The sequence below is a fragment of the Herpailurus yagouaroundi genome, unplaced genomic scaffold (assembly GCF_014898765.1).
Source record: "Herpailurus yagouaroundi ecotype Mexico unplaced genomic scaffold, PumYag 192, whole genome shotgun sequence".
In the NCBI taxonomy this organism is placed as follows: Eukaryota; Metazoa; Chordata; class Mammalia; order Carnivora; family Felidae; genus Herpailurus; species Herpailurus yagouaroundi.
The window spans coordinates 2,985,899-3,003,111 of record NW_024412423.1 but is presented as its reverse complement, the minus strand read 5'-3'; the positions used below and the strand labels follow the sequence as shown (position 1 = coordinate 3,003,111).

The 17,213-nt window shown below is 40.5% G+C and overlaps 1 protein-coding gene across 2 annotated transcripts in view; it reads right to left on the bottom strand.

Moving 5' to 3' along the window:
• The window catches only part of KCNN2 (potassium calcium-activated channel subfamily N member 2), a 477,937-nt gene that overhangs the window by 278,333 nt on the left and 182,391 nt on the right, over positions 1-17,213 (bottom strand). For both annotated transcript variants that reach the window (XM_040444258.1, XM_040444259.1), the window contains exon 2: positions 14,001-14,086. The gene's annotated coding sequence lies outside the window, so the exon portion shown is untranslated. The remainder of the gene's footprint in view (positions 1-14,000; positions 14,087-17,213) is intronic.

Here is a 17,213-nt window from a genome sequence, read left to right as displayed (position 1 = left end):
ATTCCTCTCTTCCTCCCTATGTGGCTGCAACCTAAGAGGCCACAGGGTGAGAGTACAGCATGATAGGATTGAGACATCACTTGATGGAGGAGAGCCTCTGCCAACCCATAGCCATGTGAGAGTTAAAAATAAACCTGTATAGGGGCGCCTGGGTGGCTCAGTCAGTTGGGCGTCTGACTTTGGCTCAGGTCATGATCTCGTGGTCCATGGGTTCGAGCCCCGCATCAGGCTCTGTGCTGACAGCTCAGAGCCTGGAGCCTGTTTCAGATTCTGTGTCTCCCTCTCTCTGACCCTCCCCCATTCATGCTCTGTCTCTCTCTGTCTCAAAAATAAATAAACATTTTTTTAAAAATGAAAAAAAAATAAATCTGTATAGGCTAAACCACTGAGATCTGGGGCTTTATCTGTTGTAGCAGCTAGCATTAATTATCCTAAATCATACAATACATTATCACAGAATATTAGGGCAGAAGTGGACTTAAGAGATTACCTGTTCCAGTGTGTTTCACACTTTTGATTATGCTTATCAATATGAAATATAAACTACTTAGTGATAAGAACAAAACTGCTTTGTTCATGGTGTTGAAGGATCTCCTGGGACCCCAGTCTTGTCTCTTCATCCCCTCCCTCTTTCCCATACCTTCACTCTCAGCTACCAAATAGTCTCCAACATGCACACCTCTGCAGACACACAGAGCAAGGTCACCACAGGACAGAGTTTGAATCTACTCTAGCTCCTTCCATTTGCAGAAGCTCTAGGAACTTCTGTGTCTTGCCCAGATCCATCCTTTCTTACACATAGAGGCAGAACCAGGACTATTTTTCTGTGTGTGCTCTGTGTGTGTGTGTGTGTGTGTGTGTGTGAGAACTGTTTCAACCCACACCATGAAATGAAGGTTTGACTCAAGAACATGGTGAAGTATTTTTTTTAAGTTTATTTTTGAGAGAGAGGGTAGAAGCAGGGGAGGGGCAGAGAGAGACACAGGGAGAATCCAAAGCAGGCTCCACACTATGAGCACAGAGCCCAGTGTGGGGCTCGATCTCACAAACCATGAAATCATGAAGTGAGCTGAAATCAAGAGTCAGCCACTTTACCAACTTGACTGAGCAACCCAGGAGCCCTGCAGATGGTGAAGTTTTTGAGGAGAGGGGTTCTGACAATGATTCATCAGTTTGCCTCTAGGGCAAAGCCCAGCCCACTGCCTATGTATCAATACTCACTGAATAATTACTCTTTGGATATTTATCAGAGAATGTATCAATGTTTGCATATATCCAAGGGACCACTAAACAATTTAAAAGATCAATGAGAAATGCTTCAGTCATACTGGAAATCAGTTTGACATTATTTCCTATAGATAAACAACCATATAATTCCTGTGGCCCAGAAATGTCAATCTTATGAATATATTCCCAAGAGAAACAATATGCACATATGTGATAGAATTCCCATTCAAGAATATTTGTAGCAGCAGGGCGCCTGCGTGGCTGAGTCACTTAAGCATCCGACTCTTGATCTCAGTTCAGGTCATGATCTCACAGTTCATGGGTTCAAGCCCTGCATCAGGCTCTGCACTGACAGAGTGGAGCCTGCTTGAGATTTTCTCTCTCCCTCTCTCTCTTCCTCTCCCCCACTCATGCTCTTGCTCTTTCTCTCAAAATAAATAAATAAACTTAAAAAAGAGAGAGAGTATTTGTACCAGCATTGTTCACTACAGAAAGAACCTACAGTGAATAGTGATCTTCCATTGGAGAGCTGATGACTATAATATAGTTCATTTGAGAGAAGTTGAAACAACCTGACTATAGTGACCCGAAAAATACGGATGGATCTTGGCAATGGAATATTATTTAAAAAATTATTTCCCAAGAAATTACATACAGCATGATATTCCTTTTTATAAAGTTAAACACTAAGCATGTATGTAGGTGTTTCAACATGTATGTGTAATCCACATGGAAGTGATAGCTATGTATTTCACATACAAAGAGGAAGGCAGGTTAATGATAAACACATAACTCAAGATATTAATTAGGTTGGATTAAGGGAGGCAAAGGAATTGAGGACATTTGGTTAGGGGCCAGTCACTCTCTCTGAGGTCTTAGCTTTTGCTTTAGGTTCTGGGATCAAGATGCTCACTGATTTTAGATAGATAGTTACGGACCAAAAATGGACATGTGATTTGAACCCTTACTACTGTGATTAATCCAGGTCTGAGCCTTTGGTCTAAAGGAAAAATAACATTAAGGAAGCTCAATGGATTTTCAGGCCAAAATAATGGAGGCAAAACTTGTTTCTCTATCCCTCCAGAGGTACACCAAATACACACCTGGGTACTCTAGGTTTAAATATCAAAGGGGAAATTAGCTATTCTCTGCTAATGTTGGTAGCTTTGGGAAAGATAAATAAAGAACTATTCTAGGTGACCCAAAGAATACAACTGGTAAACCATACCCAATTGAAGGAAAACAATGGATTTTCACACCCAAACAGGAGAAAATTATCTATGATCCATTGGAGGGCTGTTTACATACCTACAAACACATACCGCCCACCTAGAGAGGGCAAGTTTGAACAGAACAGTTCAAATCAAGCAGGCCTTAAATGCAACTCCACTTCTCATTTTACATCCCTGACACCAGCATGGTGACCTTATACTTGGACTAGTTTTCTTCTCTGACCATGTTGGTAACTTGAGCTTATCACCCAAAGTTTTTATACCCTAGTTTCTCCATCAACTTTTGTGAGCCTTAGGAAATAAATGAAAATGCCAGTACGGTGTCTGATACCTGATAGTTTTCCAAGAGATATTGATTGGATTTAATCTCAAAGTAGACAAAAAAGCAAAGATTATTGAGATGCACATTCAGTGATGTTCCAGGCAAGCTGCAAGGTGATGATACAGATCTAATTCCTTAACAAATGAATAGCTAAGTCTCCCCCGTCCCCCTTTCCCTAAGTCTGTGCATCTGGAACCACAGAAAAAGAACTATGGATAGACATTGGCAATCCATATGTGTCGCTTAGAGGTTTTCTATTAAGTAATCGAAGTTTGCGTATAGAAGATCTGGAGTTTCAGAGTAATTATTTTGTTCTATTTGGCACTGTTATAATGGAGGTAATGAATTTCATCTTCATTTTTGTGCTAGAGTTCCATTAAAACATTTACTAAAATTAGGGAATTTTTAAGCCATGGAAATTTAATTGCATTAATTATCCTTGCTCACCCTCAAATGTTTTATAATGAAACTAAATAATGGATGCAATAATGAAGCAAAGGACAAGTTAGATTTGCATATTTTATAAACATGCTCAGGAGAGTAGCTGTGCTATTTTACTGGGAATGGTAGTTAGGTTAATCATGTGTTGATGAAAGAGAGAGCCAATTTACTTGGGGGCAGGGAGTGGCACAGAGGGGTGACTTTGAAATGATGTCCTGGGTATCTTCCTTTGCTCTTAAGAGACAGAAGAGGAGAAAACACAGCTCTCAGAGTAACATTCACATTTGCAGAGAAGTTAATTGTGAAACTTTGAGCAGTGTCTTCATTGTCCCCCAGGTGGGTCATAAATATGTTTAATTCACTGAGTGCAAATCTAGACAGATTAAAAAAACTCCTTTCCAAGCTTTAGCTCATAAAATATCCTGAACTTGCTTTATGATATGAAGACCATCTTTAAAAAGAATGGAAGAGACCAGGGCAGTGGACCAGTGTTTGCTCCTCAGTCCATCCCAAGGAGGCAAATTTCTCCCTAGGTTGGCATCCTGCTAGGACCCCTAGATACTATGCTTTAGGGTCAACAGAATGTTGTCATTGTCCACTGTTCCCACCCCTCTTTCCTCCACGATCCCCAGCTCCTCAACACACACAAACCGAGACAGCAGATCCCTGATCACTGTGAAGTTAGTAGCACAGTGCATTTTGGTTGGATCCAAACCCCACCTCACTGGGTGAGGGAACTGTGAAGAAAGAAGTCCCCTCATTCTTCCATAATGTTTTTTTCTTTGATACAATCAAATAACAAGGCCCTGGGAAAGAAAGAAAATGGTGTTTGAGCACAAAAGAATATACTATATGAAATACCTGACTGAATCTTAGAATTTAAGTAGAAACTACCTATCTGCCCTTCAGCCCAATCTGTTTGTTGGAGAAGGGGAAACTTTCCATCACACATGTGGACAAAGGTCAGGTCAAGGCCTCGAGGCCTCATGACTGCAAGGTCAAGGTCAGCCCTCTCTGTTCACTGGAAATTCTGATTGTGCATACTTTGAGGGCGAGAGAAAACAATTGCATGTAACCTATGAAAAATATTGCCAAATAAAGTAAAGATTCAGGAGGTAAAAGACACTTCAGAAAATAATTTAGAGTAGGACTCAAAAAAAAACTTCAGGAACTGTTGACATCTTCAATAACGTTCAAGCTACATGGTCACTATGAAGTAAAAGGCTACTGTTATAAATAATGACTGAGGCAAAAAGTAAAAAGTCAAATGGATGGGATCAAGATGGATTGCCTGGGTGGCTCAGTCAGTTGAGCATACGACTTTGGCTCAGGTCATGATCTCATGGTTCGTGGGTTTGAGCCCGCATCAGGCTCTGAGCCTGGAGCCTGCTTCGGATTCTGTGTCTCCTTCTCTCTTTGTTCCTCCCCTGCTCATGCTCTGTCTCTCTCTCTCTCAAAAATAAATAAAGATTAAAAACAATTTTTAAAAAAGATGGATTGCTTACAAAAACAATAATGCTATAGCCAAGTTAAAGTTCATCTTGGAGACTGTAACAAGAAGTAGACATTCTAAGGAGATGTACATCACTGAAGTGTCTGAAAAACTCAAGAGGCTTCTCAGAACTCAGCAGCATGAGAAACAATTAGAGTAATGCAAGGGGATGGGGCACCTGGGTGGCTCAGTCGGTTAAGCCTCTGACTTGGGCTCAGGTCATGGTCTCATGGTTCCTGGGTTCAACCCCTGCATCGGCCTCTGTGCTGACAGCTTGGAGCCTGCTTCAGATTCTGTCTCCCTCTCTCTCTGCCCCTCCCCTGCTCTCTCCCTGTCTCTCAAAAATAAATAAACATTAAAAAAATTTTTTTTCCAAAGGAAAGCACTATGCTAATGTGAAAAGATTCCTGATGGTTACCATTGACTACTTAGTTATGTTTTCAAATGAAATCTTTATAATTTATAAAGGAAGAGAAATGACTACTGCATGATTTAAGGTGGACCATTAGTTTTTAAGGATTTAATAATGCTAATTTAGAATTAAATTTAACGTAATAACTCAGGACCAATAGGATTGACGATATACCCTGTTCCTATTTCCAGCTGAGACTAGACCATTAATTCTCTATTCAGGGCAGCCTCTTAGCTTAATGGTTCACTTTGATATGCCCCGTTCTACTTCAACTCAAAACACAGATTCTCAGTGAAATTAAAGATACTGGGATTCCCACAAGTTTTGTACTATTATTTATCTTTGGGATATCAGTACAAGATTAAAAGTATTTAAAAAGTGAAATCAGCGGATTAAAACTGTATTTTTCACGAATTCAATACTTGGAACTCAATTAACTTAAATATATTTTTGCCAACTCAGATGCTAATGGCCTCAAGTCCTCAATCCTTTCCTACAGATCTACTTGTAACAGCCTAATGCCAAGTACATGGTATTAACAGAAAAACAAGGCATTTCATGGGATGGTAGAAATTGGAAAAGAGGACTATGAAGGGATTAAGTCATCCACTTATGGACATGGCCCTGGAGTATTCACCTTCCCTAATTGCACAAAATTCAACAAAGCAACCTAGCCTAAATTTTCTGTTAATTGGCGGTCACAGCTTTTAAACCATAACTGGTAAACTTAATTCACACTGGATGAGAAAAATATTAGAAGCAAAAGCCTAATAAATGTGACCATGGTGGTCACTGTCAGCATATCTGATCACAGTGTCACCTACCATCAGTGGCACACATGGAAAATCAAAGCACAGACCATTTCCCCAGGAAACTTTAAAACAAAGGCATCCCTACTCTTTGGGTTTATTGTGTCAATATCTCTCGGAAATGAAGAATCCGACCGTAGCTCTAAACTTACCCTTCAAAACTCTGTTTCAGAACTACATTCAAAGGAGAAAACTAACTGCCAATCCAGCTCAAAAGAATTCAACCTCTTAGTTGTATTTTTTGTTTAAGTTTATTTATTTTTTGAGAGAGAGAGAGAGACAGAGAGAGAGAGAGAGAACCAGCAGGGGAGGGGCAGAGAGAGAGGGGGACAGAGGATCCGAAGCGGGCTCTGCACTGACACCAGAGAGCCTGATGTGGGGCTCAAACTCACCAACCTTGAGATCATGACCTGAGCTGAAGTCGCAACTTTAACTGACTGAGCCACCCAGGTGCCCTGGGTTCCATCTTTTTTTCAACCTCTACCCTTGTTTCTGGCTCTAAACGGGTCTTCTTTCCCTGTTCCCTCTGCCTCAGATGGCCCCATGTTTCAAGGGTCCCACTGCTTCTTTTCCACTAGTACCATAATAGTAATTAGACTTCTTCCGCTAACTAAATCTGAACAAAACAAGGTTATTTTGCTTTGCTTAAAAAAAAATTATATATTTAACTGATGCCTCCACATCCCCATTCGCTACATCAATTAACGGCCAATAGAATTAAGGAAAGGCCTTTTCTAAATTCAAAAGACTTGAAACAATTCTAAGAACTTGCAGGTGAAACACAAGAGTGTAGGAGGTGGTAAAGACAAAGATGTACAGCAGGGACTTACAGGGAAAGGGGGGAGGTAACTATGCCAGCAGAAATGTACCTGCAGTGTTTGAATACTAAGTCAAGAGCTCCTAAATAACAAGACCAAAAGAAGAAAATGGAAAAGGTTATTGCAGAAATCTTAAGAGACGGTAAAGAAAACAAGCTAGTGGTTCACATTTTCCAGGAATCAAAATTCTACAGAGAAGCCATCACCATCGTGTGAATTCTATGAAAATGAGCACTGAGTAACACAATGGAAAATATTTTCATCTCAAGTTCTAAGAAAGGATTAGTAAATCTGTTTTTCATTTCTAGAGCAATCATCTATTTAAAAAAATATTTTTTTTATGTTTTTATTTTTGAGAGAGAGACAGTATGAACACGGGAGGGGAAGAGAGAGAGGGAGACACAGAATCTGAAGTAGGCTCCAGGCTCTGAGCTGTCAGCACAGAGCCCGACATGGGGCTCAAACCCATGGACTATGAGATTGTGACCTGAGCTGAAGTTGGTCACCCAACCAACTGACCTGCCCAGGCTCCCCAATCATTTATTTTTAAAGCTTGACTTTTTCTATTATTTAATTAACTAATTCAATACTCGATGAAGTGACTTAAATAGTCAAGAAAATCAAATTATTTTCTCTTTGAACTATTATATTTCATTGTTATGTTCAGAAAATGTATTCTAGGGGTGCCTGGGTAGCTCAGTAGGTTAAGCCTCCCACTCTTAGTTTTAGCTCAGGTCGTGATCCCATAGTTCGTGGGTTCCAGCCCCACATCGGGCTCTGTGCTGTGCAGAGCCTGCTTGGGATTCTCTCTCTCTCTCCCTCTCTCCCTCTCTCTGCCCCTCTCCTGATTGTTCTCTCTCTCTCTTTTTAACATTATTAAAAAAATAAAAATATTTTTTAATATGTAAATATTAGGTTAACATGCCATGACACCGATAATTTATTGCTGTTACTGTCTTTTGTGTTTGACAGTAAAAAATCCTAACATTTGTAAAGAGATCCCTAAGTGACAGATTTTATGTGTAAAAAAAAGAAAGCTATAATATGAATCTTACATCCATCATATAAACCCAAAAGTCATTTTTTTCCCTTGCGTATGACTGACAACATTCTGCCCTTTCTGAACCCCAAATAAAATAATGAAGAACATACAGGGTGGAAAATCATGAATGTATAATTTCCAAGTAAGAAGTTGAGTAAGAAAGCTCCATTGACATACAGAAATGGAGTAACATAAAGGAAACTATCAAAATATAAATTCCAGGCATTATACTGCTATTTGATCTGTGTTTTGATTTAAAAAAATAACAATAGGGGCGCCTGGGTGGCGCAGTCGGTTAAGCGTCCGACTTCAGCCAGGTCACGATCTCGTGGTCCGTGAGTTCGAGCCCCACGTCGGGCTCTGGGCTGATGGCTCAGAGTCTGGAGCCTGTTTCCGATTCTGTGTCTCCCTCTCTCTCTGCCCCTCCCCCGTTCATGCTCTGTCTCTCTCTGTCCCAAAAATAAATAAACGTTGAAAAAAAAATTTTTTTTAAATAAATAAAATAAAATAAATAAAAAAATAACAATAAAATAAACTTTTTCTAATTGTTGACAGTTACCAGGACTTGTGCCACAAGTAGAATAATACAATATCAGGATTTTATTTCAAAGAATGAGATAGGTGGTTACATGTTATACATTTTGAGCTGACTGCCTTTTAAGTTTCTTTGCTTGAGGACATTTTTAAAAGTTGAAATGCTGTCACTAAACTTACTTTTATTATTTTGGTAAATGCAATATTCAAGATTTTCTCTCATACTCCAATGCTAATAAACTATATAGAAGTATAGTTTGTTTCCATCGCCCAACAGAACCTGAAAAGTAATTCACATGTTCCTTATTTTGACACTTATAAGGAGAAGGGGCTCTGTGTTTATTCATTTTTCAGTGAAACAGAACTTGATTTTAAAGAAGCTTTCTGAAAGGACATCTCAAGACTGGAACTCTATTGTTCCAACACAGTGTATATCTGAACTTCAAAGCTCTTAATTACTTACATAAACATGTATTTTTGGGGCGCCTGGGTGGCTCAGTCAAACATCCAACTTTGGCTCAGGTCATCATCTCACTGCTCACAGGTTCGAGCCCCACGTCAGGTTCTGTGCTGACAGCTCAGAGCCTGGAGCCTGCTTTGGATTCTGTGTCTCCCTCTCTCTCCTCCCCTCCTCAGCTCATGCTCTGTCTCTTTCTCTCAAAAATTAATAAACGTTAAAAAAAATTTTAATGCATTTCCTTGGTTTTTATCCTTCCCCAAATTACAAGCATGTATCAATGGGAATTCTACAAAGGCTTGTGACCTCTTCCTCTTCCCCCTCCCCTTCCTCCCTTCCTCCCTCCCTTCCTCCTTCTCCAATACTTCCTCCTCTTCCTCCTCCATCATCATCATCATCATCATCCTCAGTGTCTGGCACACTGTATCCACTCAAATGTCTACTGAATGAATGAATGGATCACCAAATGCCCATCTACTATGTTTCAAGAACTAGGCTTCATACATACTTTTCACAGGTACCTCGCCTGTACATGTTTTTTTTGTTTGCTTGCTTTAAATGTTTACTTATGTATTTTGAGAGAAAGAGAGAAAGCCCTAGCAGGGGAGAGGCAGAGAGAGAGAGAGAGAGAGAGAGAGAGAGAGAGAGAGAGAGAAAATAATCCGAGCTGACAGTGCAGAGCCCAAGGCAGGGCTAGATCCCACAGTGAGATCATGATCTGAGCCAAGATTAAGAGTCAGATACTTAACCATCTGAGCCATCCAGGCGCCCCTCACTTGTACATGTTTTATGTTTAAGAGCCACTGCGACCTTGCAGGTTAGGAATTCTAATCCTCATTTACACAAGAGGAGAAAGGTATGTGGAAGTTCATTCAAAAACACTATCATACAGCCCAGAGTGGAAAGAACTAGGTTTCATAGGTTTGTGTAGGTTTTTTCCCCAGGTTCTGAGACAGATAAGGATTCTGAGGGGCCTGCCTGGAAACACTTATCTTGGCATGAGGTTGCCCTAGGCCCTCATCTTAAAAATTCAAACTATTTCAAAAGGAAATCTCCTTGAATATCTGCCTGCCCGCCTGTAGTTTTCTCTTCTGAGTCACTTCTTTTACAGAATAGGAATTTGCAGAAAACGTCAGGCCCCCTCCGATAACCCATTTCTCTAGCCCACCTGGCAGGTGCTTCACACAACCAGGGAGCCGGAAGCCACAAGCCTGAAACAAGCTTCAGAGCCCAGTTTATAACCAGCCTTGTTCCTGCAAAGACCAGACCAGACCAGTCAGAGCCACAGTGAACCCCATGTCTGACCTATCACTAACTTCCCCTCTCATTGTAATGCTAACAACCACACCCAGGGGTGGACACTTAACTTGCAAAAGAAACGCGAGGTAGGAAGCAGCAGGCTCTGTCAAATGCACCTGTGCACCCACTTTCCTGGGATTCCGCCCCCTCATGCTTAGAAGTTACGTCTTCCCAGCCTCAGACTCTTTGAGACGTTCACTGGCTACAGCTCAAGCAGCAACCGGGTATCCCTCTTCCTAAGGCTGTCTCCCTCGTGCCCAGGCTTGCAATAAACACTACCCGCCTTGTGTCTGTTTCTACACGGACCAAGAACCCTGAGGTCCTTAACGGGTTCCAAATTTCTCTTTTTTTCTACTAAGCCTGCTACTGAAAGTATGAAGGTACATGGGGTAAATTTTCTAATTCAATGAAAAACTCTGTCAAGTGCAAGGCACAATGATCTGTGTCTTCTGGAGGACAAAAAGAGGAATGGCCATGGGCTCTCCCCTCAAGGAGTCTGCAGTCTACTGGGAACACAGCTAGGTGGACAACTCATGATGTTGTTATGGTGGAAGCCGGAAAGAGGTACTGGCGGAAGACTGTAGTACAGAGCCCCCTGGAGGCAGGAGGGGATGAGAACATTGTCTCTGACAGGAAGAGGGTGCAGGAATGCTTCGTGGATTAGGAGTAAATGGGTCTTGAAGGTTACACACAGTATGAGAGGGAACAACATTTTTAGCAGAGGGAATAGCAGAAACAAAATCAAGGAGGTAGGAAGATACTGTACGTTTCTCATTCACACTTGTGTGCATGCATATATTCATTCAGTAACTTAGTAAATGTATGTATTTTTTTATTTATTTTGAGAGAGAGAGAGAGAGAGAGAGAGAGAGAGAGAGCGAGCGAGCGCTGAGGAGAGGCAGAGAGAGAGGCAGAGATAAAGGCAAAGAGAAAGAATCCCAAGCAGGCTCCATGCTGTCCGTGCAAAGCCCGAGGTGGGAGTAGATCCTTCAACCTTGGGATCATGACCTGAGCCAAAAGCAAGAGTCAGATGCTTAACTTACTGAGCCACCCAGGCGCCCCTCATTCAAAAACTTATTGACTGCTATAACTGTTGGGCATATCGCAAGCTGGACAAAGTCTCTGGCTAAACAGCCCTGCGTTCGAGAGGTAAATTGAGTAAAATACCAGGGAAACAAAACAATAAAACAAAACTGTCAAAGAGCAATAAGAAATCTGTTTTGGATTGAGTGATCAGGGAAACGAACAGGTTAAAGGGAAAGAAATTCAGTAGTGTCTGCAACAACTAGATACCCACCTGTGATTTGACTTGGCTGTCTTCCTTTACACAAGAAGAGTTGTTCAAGAATGTCTATTATTAACAGTAGCAACAACAAAATAGGCATCATCTTAGTAAGTACCAGCCACCATGAAAGATTATACAGCTGTTTAAAAAAAATTTTTTTTAATAGGGGCGCCTGGGTGGCTCAGTTGGTTGAGAGTTCGACTTCGGCTCAGGTCACGATCTCACACTCCGTGAGTTCAAGCCCCGCATCGGACTCGGTGCTGACAGCTCAGAGCCTGGAGCCCGCTTTGGATTCTGTGTCTCCCCCTCGCTGTCCCTCCCCTGCTCATGCTCTGTCTCTCTCTGCCTCAAAAATAAATAAAAACATTAAAATTTTTTTTAAAAATTTAATGTTTTTATTTATTTTTGAAGGAGAGAGAGACAGAGAGTGAGTGGGGTAAGAGCAGAGACAGAGGGGGGACACAGAGTCCAAAGCAGGCTCCAGGCTCTGAGCTGTCAGCACAAAGCCTGACACAGGACTCAAACTCACAAACCGTGAGATCATGACCTGAGCCGAAGTCAGATGCTCAACCGACTGACTCACCCAGGCACCCTAAAACATTATACAGCTGTTTAAAAGAATGAGTTAGATCTCTGGTTTTGGATTATAAGCCCTGGCATTCATCACCCTACCCTAAGGGATTAAATATCTTAGTTCAAATACAGACTCCCTGTGACAGCTCACTCTCAACAAAAAGCCACATCACTAGTTTCAGAATCGCAAACTCCAGGTGAAGCAGTAACACAAACATGCACAAGACTGGGACTTCTTGATAAGGGACTTGGCAGGAAGTAACAAATAAACACCTATTTTGAGACCAGAACCACCTGCTTTACAAAAAGTCTGGCTTTGAAAAATGTCTCACTCGGACTCCGCAGCCATGAGAAATGGACCTGAGTCATGCCTCTCTAAGGTACAATAGCTCCCTTTTATACACGGTTTTGCTTTCTGTGGTTTCTGTTACCCATAGTCAACCACAATCTGCAAATATTAAATGAAAATTTCCAGAAAGAGAAAAGTTGTAAATTTCACATCAGAGCCATTCTGAGTAGTGCAATAAAATCTTACACCAGCCTGCTCTGTCCTGCCCTAGATGTGAATCATCCCTTTGTGCGGTATACCCATGCTGGAGACGCTATCGATCCCTTAGTCGTGATTAGCGAACATCTCGGCTATCAGATCGACTGTCGCAGTATGCAGTACTGGTGTTTAATTAATCCTCATTTTATTTAATAATCGGCCCAGAGTACAAGAGTAGTCATGTTAGCAATTTGATATGCCAAAGAAAAGCCATAAAGTGCTTCCTTTAAGGGAAAAGGGGAAAGTTCTGAACTTAAGAAAAAAATATCACATGCTACAGTTAAGAGTGAATCTTCTCTCCATGGAATGGCGAAGGAAAAAGAAATGTGTGCTAGTTTTCTTCTTCATGTCTCCCTATGCCTAATTTATGAATTAATCTTTATCATAGGTATGTATATATAGGAAAAACATTGTATATGTAGGGTTTGGTGCTGTTGCTGTTTCTGGCACCCACTGGGGGTCTTGTAACATACCCCTGCAGATAAGGGGGGGATGACCGTAATCAGAAAATTAAGCCGAGGACCTTGACTATTACTGCCAGTGCCTTAAATGTACCCAACTGTGCTGGCAAGCTAGGTGGGGGGCAGAAGTGTAAGAGAATTACCCTTAGTTTGCCAATGTGAGGATTTTACCACCAGGATGGCGCTGGCAAGCAATGTTTGAGATTGCCCTAAATAAATAATAGGGCAGTGAGTGCAGTCTGGACTCAGAAATTGCTTCTAGACTGAGCAAGGGAAGGTGAGAAGCTTGTGTCTATCTGCTACATATAAAAATAACCAGGTGACATACCCAGAAAGAGTAGTACCTCCTTAAGAACTTTATCTTCAAAGACATGTTTCTCCTTTTCAACCGAGAACCATTTTTGTTATAGTCCAGATAAAACCAGAAAGTATTTTGTAACTTAATATCAATTTATTCAAGGACCAAAAAGGGAATCCCACAGAAGACCATCTCCCCAAAAAGTATTCGTTGATGCTTGCCGTTAAGTTCTTTAAAAGGTCGACGTTGAAATTTGTTTTTAATTATAGATTCATCTTTATCACAGTGTTCTGGTCAAAACAAACCAAGGATGTAATTCTCTGTGCTGATACTTAATCCCACACCAAAGTGCCACCTCTCATAGGAAACTATCTGTAACGTTAAAATAAAAACGTATTTATTCACTCAAGAAATATTTTTGAGCACCTTCTTCACAGTAGGAACTTTTCAAAGCACTGAATGAGCTTTCTCAGGGGTTACAAAGACAAATGAAAAGTTACTTTCTCGGGTTTTTTTTCCTCAAGTTATCGATATTCCAACTGTTTATCTTTTCTTAGCATAGTGGCGGTCAGCTAGTGACAGGAATGAGCAGCTAATGGTTGAAAAAGCTAATGGTTGAAAATGTTGAAGTCACAGGCAAAGGGGAGAGTCCAATTGAAGTAAATGTAGCTGACCTAATTTTTAACATTTTTTTCAATCAAATCACCATGTTTTATGTTCAGAAAAAAATTTTACTATAATTTTTACTCACCGCTATTGCTTATATCCCACTCCATTCCTTGGATTCACTTTTCCTCTTGCTGGAGCCCATGCTTTTGTAATTCTCTCAGCAAGAATCTGTAAGAAGTAAATTCTATTAGATTTTGCCTCCAACTTTCTTTCATCCTTACTCTACTATGATAATTTCATGCTGCACAGAGCCTCACTTAGCATGAGTACTTTCTCCTCAGTATTTAAAGATTTTATTCCATTGCCTTCTAGCATGCATTATCACTTAAAAAGACAGGGAAAAAATCCACAGTCAGCATACTTGTTGCTACATTGCAGGAAATCTATAGAACAATTACTATTTAGATTCTCTCATTTTTCACCATGTAGAGTTCTGACATTACTGCCATATACAAAGGAATATGGCTAACAGAAGAAGTGGGGGCTGAAAATTAGGCCATGGGCCCCTCAACCCAAGTCCTGAAACTGAAGGACAGCGTCCGCCAGAGGGCTCCATGTTCTGTGTTACACAGAAGTGTCATATAGGGTATGCATCTATTGCCTTCTAGCATGCATTATCAGTATCACCATATTGTATAAAGGACTGAATTTTTATTTCTTATATTCACCACTTGGGTCATTGTCCATCTGAGGATCTATGTCTTTCTTCAATTTGGAAGATACTCTCTCATTATAGCTCTTATTTTTAGAATATGTATTGGGCATATGTTGGAACAAAATTCTCTATCTTCTCATCTGGGTCTTTAATGTCACTGAAAAAAACAACTCTCAGTGTTTTGTTTTGGGTCTTCCAATACATTAATTATCTCTTTAGTTATATCCACTTGTTCTTTTTTTTTTAATGTTTATTTATTTTAGAGAGAGACAGAGTGTGAGCAGGGGAGGGGCAGAGAGAGGAGGAGGCACAGAATCCCAATCAGGCTCCAGGCTCCGAGCTGTCAGCACAGAGCCTGGCAAAGGGCTCAAACTCACGAGCCATGAGGTCATGACCTGTGCTGAAGTCCAATGCTTAACCAACTGAGCCACCCAGGTGCCCCTTCCCTTGTTACTGTAAAAATGACCATAATTTTGGGGGTGCCTGGGTGGCTCAGTTGGTTAAGCATCTGGCTCTTGATTTCAGCTCAGGTCATGATCTCACGGTTTGTGGGATTAAGCCCTGTATCAGTCTCTGCACTAACAGCAAGGCACATACTTGGGATTCTTTCTCTTCCCATCCCCTCTCCTTCCCCCATGCAAAATAAATAAGTAATTTTTTTAAATGACCATAATTTTCAATCCTTGGATTCCTAATTGGTTATTTTATGTTTTCCCTGTTCTTGAGACACATCCTGTCTTTGTATCTCACAACTCCTTTTTCTTCTCTTATAGTAAGAATATTACTTATTCCTGTATCTTTTTAGAATTTCAAAACTACTTATTTCAAAAATTCATTTTGGAAGACTGCCTTAGTATTTGTATTTCTTTGAATGACAATTCACATGCTTACTGAGTTTAGTGGCCACTTTTCATGAAGTTTTATTTCCCTCTTCTTGGGTGAGATTTTTCATTACTTCTGCGCACTTCCATAAGTGATATAGCATCTATATACCTTAAATACATATTTTAAAACATTTTGACCAGCATTGCTACAACCAGGCGTGTTGAGGGAGATGGTCAGTGCATCAATTAACAATAGGATTTTAATCAGATTGAAGTATACCTTTCTAATGCATTATTTGCTAAACCAGGTGCTGTGCGAAAATATGTTATAGGTTTGATTTGTGAGGTTAACATTCAGAACTTTTTTTTGCAAGATCAATGTTTCTAATTACACAGTCCAGAGATCAGCAAACTATAACTCATGGGTCTAATCTTACTGGCTACCTGGTTTTTTTTTTTCAGGTCCGTCAGCTAAAAATTATTTTCACATTTTTAAAGAAGTGTACAACAGAAACCATACAAGGCCCATAAAGCCTAAAATATTTATAATTTGGCCCTTTACAGAAGAAAGTTTCCTGATCCCTGATATGATCTATCATCAGATACCATCCAGGCTTTTTTCCCCCTTGATTTTTAAAAATATATTTTATTTTCAAGAGCCATTTTAGGTTCACAGCAAAACTGAATTGAAGACAGAGATTTCCCATGTACCACCTGCCCCCACACATCCATAGCCTCCCCCAATCTCAACATCCCCCACAAAACTTTTATTACCACTTGATGAATCTACATAGACACATCACTATTTCCCAAAAACCATAGTTTACTCATGGTAACATAGAGTTCATTCTTTTTTTTTTTTTTAATGTTTATTTATTTTTGGAAGAGAGAGAGAGAGAGAGAGACCAAGCATAGGTGGGGGAGGGGCAGAGAGAGAGGGAGACACAGAATCCAAAGCAGGCTCCAGGCTCTGAGCTGTCAGCATAGAGCCTGACACGGGGCTAAAATTCACGAGCTGTTGAGATCATGACCTGAGCTGAAGTTGGACACTTAACTGACTGAGCCACCCAGGTGCCCCAAGTTCACTCTTTTTCTTTTTTTAATTTTTTAATGTTTATTTTTGAGAGACAGAGAGAGAGAGAGAGAGAGAGAGAGAAAATGAGTGGGGTAGGGACAGAGAGGGAGACACAGAATCCAAAGGAGGTTCCAGGCTCCGAGCTGTCATCATAGAGCCCAACACAGGGCTCGAACCCAGGAACCATGAGATCATGACCTGAGCTGAAGTCACGCACTTAACCAACTGAGCCACCCAGGCGACCCACATAGAGTTCACTCTCACTGTTGTACATTCTATGGGTTAAGACAAATGTATAATGACATGTGTCTACCATTATGTAATCATACAGAGTAGTTACACTGTCCTGAAAATCCCTTGTACTCTGCCTATTTATCCTGTAGCCCCTGGCAACCAGTAATGTTTTTACTATCACCATTGTTTTATCTTTTTTAAACAATGTGATACAGTTAGAATCAAACAGCAAGTAGCCTTCTCAGACCGGCTTCTTTCACTTAGTAATATGCATGTAAATTTCCTCCACATCTTTCCATGGCTTGCTAGCTCAGGTTTTTTTTCAGTGCCAAATAATATTCCATTGTATATACCACAGTCTATTCACTTGGATTTCATCAGTTTTGTAGTCTTGTTCATATTTCTTATATATATATTTTGTTAAATTTATATCTAAGTATTCAATCAGGGGAGTGCTAATGTATATGGTATTGTGTTTTAAATGCAATTCTTTCAGATTTTCTACTT